At 35.4% G+C, this 8,862-nt stretch overlaps 1 protein-coding gene and 1 long non-coding RNA gene across 2 annotated transcripts in view; both read left to right on the top strand.

Moving 5' to 3' along the window:
* Positions 1 to 8,808, top strand: part of LOC108745918 — a 21,354-nt gene extending 12,546 nt beyond the window's left edge. The window contains exons 2-3 of the long non-coding RNA XR_001939129.1: positions 5,125 to 5,131; positions 8,512 to 8,808. This is a non-coding gene — a long non-coding RNA (uncharacterized LOC108745918). The remainder of the gene's footprint in view (positions 1 to 5,124; positions 5,132 to 8,511) is intronic.
* The window catches only part of LOC108745917 (estradiol 17-beta-dehydrogenase 11-like), a 50,144-nt gene that overhangs the window by 32,435 nt on the left and 8,847 nt on the right, over positions 1 to 8,862 (top strand). The gene's annotated exons all lie outside the window — the stretch shown is intronic.

Below are 8,862 nucleotides of genomic sequence, written 5' to 3'. Positions count from 1 at the left end.
ATATATATATATATATATATAATTATATCAAATTTAATATCACGTTTTATTATTATTACTGTCATATGTATTTTATTTTGCTAATGTAAGAAATTTATTAGTTAATATCGTTTTGTTTCTTTTGTGTGTGTGCATGCGTGCGTGCGTGCGTGCGTACGTGCGTGCGTGTGCGCGCGCGCGCGTATATAAGTATTTGTGATAACTCTAATATTATATATTTCCCTTATGAATAATCGTCGCAATGCAAGTGTAATTTGTCTCACTTTCCTTTTCTTTCTTAAATAATTGGTCATTTCAATTGAAACTATATAAATATTTGTGATAACTCTAATATTTCTCTTATGAATAATCGTTATAATACAAGTGTAATTTGTCTCACTTTTTTTTTTCTTATATAATTGGTCAGTTCAATTGAAACTGAAGGAAATAAGCATCAACGATGGCAGGAAAAGAGGAAAAACCACTTGTTTGGTTACGCAATGCTATGCATTAAGCATTGGGCGAACTCATGATGCTGGCTGACATGCTGACTAATGGTAATCCCCATCCTACGTCTAAACGTGTTTTCATATAGGGATTTTGACTGATTTGCTGAAACTGTTTGAGGCAACCGGGACAGTTTATCACATCCTTGGCTATTACCATTATTTCATTGCAGACTGTACATTTCGCTTCTGGAGCACCGAGTCTATATAAATTAGATGTGTGTACATAAGTGAATAAATAAATTTTAAATCGTCTGACAGATATGTGTAACATCTCTGTCCAATCTTAAAGTAGTTGCCCATATTGTTAATATATCAGACGATTCTCCCATGTGATAACACATCTGAGTTTCGTTAGGTATTTATAAACATACCACAGATGGTCTTTTGAATAAGCTTCTGTCTCTCGCCTTATGCAGCAGAAGTTGCCATAACAGGGTCCTGTCATTTTGTATATACTGTAATCGACGAGCAAGTAGTTCATTAATTTTTTGTTTCTGTTAAAGAAGAAGAGGAAAGGTAGTAACATCGTTCAATTTATCAAATTATCTGAAACTAATTATCTTACGCAAGATATTCGCTATATTTTTTCTATATATTCTTGTATAAAATATATTTTTTTATATCTCGTAATAAAAGGAAAACTGCTTGAGTGTCGCTGAACACAAAATACTAAAGTCCCTAATAGGCTTAAATTTTAAATGACTCAAGGGTTATTTTCTTAATCCTGAATTCATGGAGGAGACTGATAGTATGCCCCACCCGGCATCCAGATATGCTCTGTCAGCATGTATAAATGATTCGACGCAGCTCGGACAATCCTCTGCAGGCTATACGCACGCTATCGGCTTATTGTAAGTTATACATCTTGTTTGATTACGCACGGTACTCTGGTGCGTAACTATATGAAAAGACAACTAAAAATTGCTTCTTATATCCGGCTGTCTCGCGTTCGTAGCAATCGTTGCAAATTTTAATAAAACTGCTATTGTATTGATAGACTCAACACCCTTCCAATACAATGACACATCAAAGGTTTCTTAAATACCGGTAGCCATTCCACTGATCTTTTGCTTGAACTGGGCTAGATGGTCCTTCATCTGATGATTCAGTGATGCAGCAGAGGTAGCGACACAGTGGCATTTCGCGTATTTCTACCAAGAGATTATTAATATTAATATTATATTATTCAATACTCAGAGGTGTAGCAAAATTGAGTTCCTTATTTTGATCATATCATATTATAAAAATATATATAATTATGTATACTGGGATGCGTAAGCGGTATTCCCTTATTGGATTACCAATTCATAATTTTAATCTTAATATTACTTCTATGTGACTTATTAAATTGAGGGATCCACAGGTTCTAACATCCCTTCTGGATGCTATGTGTGCCCTAAATCTATAAGTATGTCCTTAACATTATTCATTTCGGTCCCGCACTCATTCCTTATTTCTAAGTTCACTATCACTACTTCTTCTTCCACGTCTTCTACGTTGCCACTCCAGCTTGCAAAGCCTATCTTCCAATATATAGATTTCGAAATGGCATCGTTTCATAAGGCGGCCCCAGTCCTTTAGATCGATTGAGACTGTTCCGCCCCTCGGATTTGGAGTACGACACCTCGATGCCCTTTTGAATAACAACTATTTCATCTAAGCAAACATCATAGACTCGATGATATAGAAATCGATTTCGTCGCGTCATTCTGCGAGCAAGATCTTTCATCAGATCCTTGAAATCTTCTTGGCTGTTATTAAGTTGTACCCAAAACAGGAAAAGTGAGTCCATCCTTCTCACCTTGACTGAACAAGGGACTGCGTGTTAGGTATTTTGTGTTAAGAATGGCAATCTCCATTGTAATCTATAAGAAATCTGTAAATAACGAAATAGCTACATGACATAGTTAATATCAACTATAAAGAGAGACACTAAGAGACATCCAATAAAAAAGAAGAATTTCAGCAGAAGTGGTTATGCTTATGCTTCCTGGTTTTAACCCTTTAATTCTAAGATATAAATAGAGTTTTCCATTAGTGGAATTGGAGGATAGACATGCTCCCCTTTAAGAGGAAGAGGAGGGATGCAGACCTTTTCCTCATCCATCTGGTCAGAAAATTTTACGGTTTTAACTAGATTTGTTAGGTTCCGTCTCAGCGGGCGCCGAGGCAGTAAAGTTTTTTGTTTTTGGTGTAACTACTATCCAGGTGTAATAAAAATTGAGTGACCGAGTCCTATCTGCTAGGAAGGCTCCTAGCAGATACATCGACCATCCATACACAGTGCGCAAGACATTCTGTGCACGAATGTATCTATTATTAGTTTTATAACTCTCGCACTTACGTATATTCCGATTATCCCAGCACTGATATTTCCGAAAATCAGAAATTTATTCCGGAATTTTTCCCATGCAGATATAGCTATTTTCTCTATTGAAGCTTCGTCTAAAAGATTAGAGAACGAACTTCGATTTATGAAACCTGGCTGCCCCATCATTTCTCGGGCTACCGCATACAGAAAGTCGTTTGGCCGGGAACATTATATGGTCCTGTAGAGTCTCTAAATTATTATATCTGAATATATCCTGCTTAGCGAGTGAGCCGGGCCTGACATATTTCCATGTTGGTTTAGTCATTGGTTTCAGGATTACAGGTGGTAATATTTCTACAGGTAACATTTCTAGGTACGAATTTGTACCAAGAATCTTCTAAGAGATACATAGCAGATGTAAGTGACCTGTCGCAATAAAATATAAGTCTGTGGAGTTAAGAAATATATGTTATATTATTTCGTATTAATTGGTCGTAGCATTCTTGGGTTTGAGCAAGCTTTACTTCGACAGGTACGCACTTTACTATATGTATTACCTCACCGGCCAATAATGCCATATATCCCGGCCCTTGCACTACGTAGTAAGCAAAAACGTCTGGAGAATGAGTAACGAGAGCCAAGGCATTTTTTAATATTTTCTGTTTAAGGTTGCATTGTTGCAGAAGTACATTTTTGTATAATTGACTTATCTGAGTGCGTATGTTTTTTTACATATACAAATTTAGAGTTCATATAGGTGAAAGTATCAAGATTTTCGGATTTATATTGTTTATCAAACACTTTATTATCAGGTGTCATCTCGAAAATTAACAATTTTGGATGTTTAATTAATATAAGCGTGTCCACACACTACTTCTTTCTTTTTCGTTAAAACAAAAACAGTATCGAGTTTAAAGTACAAACTACTTAAGGTTGTATGCCGGTATTATCAGTTAATACTTTCGCAATTCCCATGTAAAGCGCGCTAAAATTAAGCTTTCCGCATGAGCCCTCATGGGTAATGGATTCCAATAAATATTGCCTCTTTCTATGTCCATACAGTGGGTTGCAAATTCACAGGCTACTCCAGATCGTAGTGTATTTACATTATTAACATTATTAGTATTTATTCGTAACTTTATAATCTACTAATGTAAACGTCAGGGTTGCTAATACAATGACATCCGTTCATGTTCCATAAGAATCGGAGTAAGTACTTCCGTGACATGTTCCGTCATTATTTATGTGTCCTACTAAGGTGGCAGGTCGTCTGGTTTTAATTCGGTTATATAAACGTGTCCCATTCGGAAATAACCGAGGGTGTACATGCGTTTGCATGCTTCACGAGATGTTTTTTGTATGTACGAGTATTTACCGTTTTGAACATCCATGGTGTGAGAGAACATCCCACATTTTTTAACCGTTCTATCGACTTCAACCTTACATTGTATTATTTGTATGGTTTTAAATTTGTTAACTTGAATGAGTTGTATGAATTTTTAGGTCTTATTTACATTTTGTGGAGGGATATCGCATTCCTCAATATTAAGTAATGACGTAGTAGTTATATTTGCTAACAGAAATCCGCAGTCATAGCCTATTATTCTATAAGTTTCACGTATCCATAGTGTTAATAATATTATTATATTGTGATTTCTCTTATCCGAGGATAAGATCCATCTGAAATTTTAATTTAGTAATAATTAATATTATTTATTTAGTTATTGAGAGCTGGTTTTATATGAGAAATTCGTAATCGATTAGGATGCACGATACGACTATTTTTATTTATCCGAATTTTTATGTTATTTCGGTTTAGTATTTCTAAAACTTCGTAGGGTTCTGTATATTGATCTCCAAATTTGCCTGGTTTAAGTTCTTTTAATAAAAATACATGATCTCCAGGTTTGAATGTTTATGGGTTTATTTTCTTATTGTAACGTTTTTTAGATTTGATTTTGGCTTCAACAATATTTTCGCAAGCATTTTTCTGACATGGAGTTGCGTAACTAATATTATTTATCAAATAATCGTCGTAATTCGCTAATTTATCTTCAGGATCTAATAATTCATTGGACGGAGTCCTTGTTATTTTACCAAACACTAACTCGTACGGACTATGTTTGGTAGCCTCGTGGACATTGATATTATAATTAAACATTGCTAATCCGATCCATCTATCCTATTGCTTTTGTTCGTTCGTATATTGCTTTAAATATTCATCTAACGCCGCTATTTCACGGCACAGCACTAGAGTTCGCGGATCCACAAAGGGAGATGAGATTAGACAGCCTTGTAGGTTTTAAGTAAAAATACGAGGGCAAGTCAATAAGTTTTTAGAAAAACATTTAGCAAAACACATTTTTTTTGCTCGATTCATTTTTATTTCTCAACATAGTTTCCTTTCAGCTCGATACACTTGATCCAACGATTCTTCAACTTTTTCAAGCCGTCCGAATAATATGATTTGTCCAACTCTTCAAAATAAACCTCTGTTTCGGCGATGAGCTGCTCTCAGATAATAAATCTCTTTCTTCCGAACCATTTCTTCAGGTTTGGAAACAGAAAATAGTCGCAGGGGGCTATATCTGGCGAATATGTTGAACGTGGAAGCAATTCGTAGCGGAATTCATTGAATCGGTGCCTCAACAAACTCGCGCACTTTCACTCGTCGATCAGTCAAAACAATATCGTGGACTATATGGATGATTTCTGGCATAGCAGCTGCAATTGGACGTCCCGAACGAGGTGCATTACATGTGGATGTATGACCACGTTTAAATTCATTCACCCAATTGTATACAGTTGCAAACGCTGGTGCAGATGTGCTATGAACATTATCCAACTCGGCTTTGATTTCTTTCGACGTTAAACCTTTCATATATAGATGTTTGATCACTGCACGGAACTTGTTTTTTTCCATTTTGCAAAAAATGGAATACGAAGATTATTCGCTTTAATCGTCTACAGAAATAAAAGCACGCGATGAATTCCACTCAAAATTTGACATGCGACATATATGACAATATCATCCATGTAAACAAATAATTCCTGGCCTTGTAATCTTGATAAAACCAGATCCATTAATCTTTGAAAGGTGGCGGGAGCATTTTTTAATCCGAAGGGCATGCGATCAAATTCGTAATGCCCGAAAGAAGTTGTAAAAGTGATTTTATGGCTGTCCGCAGGATCCATTTTTATTTGATGGAATCCGGAAGCCAAATCACATACTGAAAAATATCATGCTCCGCCTAATGGATCTAGAATGTCAACAATATTAATGGATATGCGTCTCTGACAGTTTTTTTCGTTTAGAGCGCGGAAATCTAATACCATTCTCCATCTCTTGTTTCCTTTCGAATCCTTTTTTTTTCAGGACTATCCATATGGGCCTATTGTAAGGCGAATGAGTGTTTTACGACGCCTCCTTCAAGCCTTTCTTCGACATATTTATTTATTTCCTCTTTATGAAGTTGCGGAAATCTGTAGATGCTGCAATACGTTAGTTGCAGTTTAGTCTTCCTCCAGGAATATGAAATCTTGGCTATTAGATATAAGATTTATTACACTTTTCTTTTCTTGTGCACTTAAATGTTCTAAACGTAATAATTCAACAATTTCTGTAAATCTATTCTTATTAAGTTCCTCTGACAATGTAAAACATTCAAGCGGTTTATTATCCTTTTCTGCTCTCTCCTTTTGTTTCGACTTATGTTTGCGCATAAATTTTTCTATTATTTCTTGGAATTGAACTTGCATTGATGCAAGAATTTTCGAAGACGGGTTATTTTTCTTTTTATAATTATAAGAGGATTTGACATTAGGATTACGTGATTGTATTCTTTTCATAAGTTCTTTCAAGGTAATATTATTTTAAGAGGTTTCATTATTATTAACCGTGGATATTCCAACTCTCGGAATTTTATTCTTTCTTTAGATGTTAATGTGTCCTTTCCCTTTGATTTTTGTTCAAATAAGATTTGAGTCGTATTGCGTAGGTAGGTTTGGTTATTTCCCTCCTCGCAATCAACAGGAGTAGAATTTATCATGAAGGTACGGAAACCTTCCTCTGGAATTCTAAGATTATATAAATTTTCAGGAGAGGTTTGGAAATTTCCCCCTCCAAGCATTTGAGATTTGGACAAATCTTCAGGAGGAGTTTGGACATTTCCCCCTCCAAGAATCTTGGAATTGGATAAATTTTCAGGAGGGGTTTGGAAATTTCCCCCTCCAAGGGTCTTGGAATTGGATAAATTATCAGGAGAGATTTAGTAACTTCCTCCTCCAAGGATTTTGGAATCGATTAGATTTTCAGGAGGGGTTTGGAAGCTTCCCCCTCCAAGGATTTGGGAATCTAGAGTCTCGGAGAAGGATTGAAAATCTTCCTCTAGATTGAAATTTTTATTTAAATTTATACCTTGGCTTTCCTCTTCAATTTTATTCCCATCCTTGTTTTGGGAAGATTTAGTTATTATATATTCTCCTCAATTGCAATTTTCCCGTCATCTAGTTTCGACAGTACGTCTTCTTTATTATTTATAGTATCATTTGCGTCGCTGTCAAATACTCACAAAACCTCACAATACTCTTGATTATTTTCTGAATACACAAATTTAGTCTGCATATCCGCAATCTCTATTCGATAATCTTCGTAGTTATCAAATAATTCATTTAAACGGTTTAAAGCACAAGGTTGGTACCTGGACCTCCACTTCTTCGTTCAGAGTACTTATAACATTTAGAAACGCTTTTCCAGAGACATTTTCTACTATGGTATCTCCCAAATAAATTCCATGGACTACCTTTATTTTTGGGATATACCCTATTTTTATCTCGAGATTTTCTATTCTCACGTAGAACAATAATTCTGTTCGCAAAGATGCTGTAATGATTTCTGAAGAAAAGAAGGGTATAGTAATTCCTGATATGTTAGATATCCCTTCGCATAATCTATTTTTGAGGAAATCTGTTTGAAAAAATTATTACCCAATATGCCTGATTGTGTGATTGGAAAATCGTTTGATACAATATGAAAAGTAACTTTATTTTCAAAAAGCGGTAAAGTGATCTCAAAAAAAGTATAAACAGGATATTCATTTATCTTATTTAATTTTAATATATTATTATGGTTGACAGTAGTATCCCTTGATATAAAATTTTCTTTAATTATGTGTTTGGCCCAGAATCGGTATCTAACATAAAAGTTATGTATGGAGTGAATTCACAAAGCCTTACTTGAATGGTAGGCACGCGACTATGTTTATTGAGATTTACCATTATTGTTGCACATCCGACTTCGAGGAGCCATCGGAGTTTCCCTGATTATTTACTCGCCTTCTGTTGTTACTTGTGATGCGTAATTCACAGTTGTCAAGAAGATGTCCTTGCTCTTTACAAAAGCGACAGAATAGCGAGCCTGAAGATGTAGCATCTTGTGTTATCTTAGATCGACAATCTTTGGTGACATGTCCAAAATTATTGCAAATCTGACAAACAATTTTTGCCTTATTTTCTGAATTATCTTGCTCGTTTTATTTTTTCAAACAATTATTGATCAAATAACTTGGCTTATCACATCATTGACAGATTGTAGAGGGTTTATTCTGATTATTGTTACTACATAGTATTACTACTTGTTTTACAAAATTTAGCATTATGACCAAATTTAGAACAAAGTTGACAAATAATATTATTTCCTTGTATTATATAAAGGGTGGGCCATCTATTGGTACGTTTTTGAATTTCGTCGTATGGCAACACCAAACGAGCTACAGACCCGAAATTTTGACAGTTTATTAGTCATACCGTCCGCGGCACGAAACAACATGTTTTCTCTTGAAGAGCGTTTTGAAATTTTAAAAACTTATTTTCAAAGTCAGTGCTGTGTCGCCGAAACTGTACGAATTTTGAAAAGAAATATGGGTCGTGATAGAGCACCCACCGAAGGAGCTATACGCAAATTGGTGAGGAAAGTTCGTGAGAAAGGGATGTTAGTGGATGACAGAAGTGGTCCCAGAGCTCGGACAGTGCGCACACCCGAGAATATTGAGGCTGTGGCCCAAA

Source organism: Trachymyrmex septentrionalis, unplaced genomic scaffold (genome assembly GCF_001594115.1).
Source record: "Trachymyrmex septentrionalis isolate Tsep2-gDNA-1 unplaced genomic scaffold, Tsep1.0 scaffold159, whole genome shotgun sequence".
NCBI lineage: Eukaryota > Metazoa > Arthropoda > Insecta > Hymenoptera > Formicidae > Trachymyrmex > Trachymyrmex septentrionalis.
The sequence above is the reverse complement of the archived record's forward strand: the minus strand, read 5'-3'. Positions and strand labels throughout refer to the sequence as shown.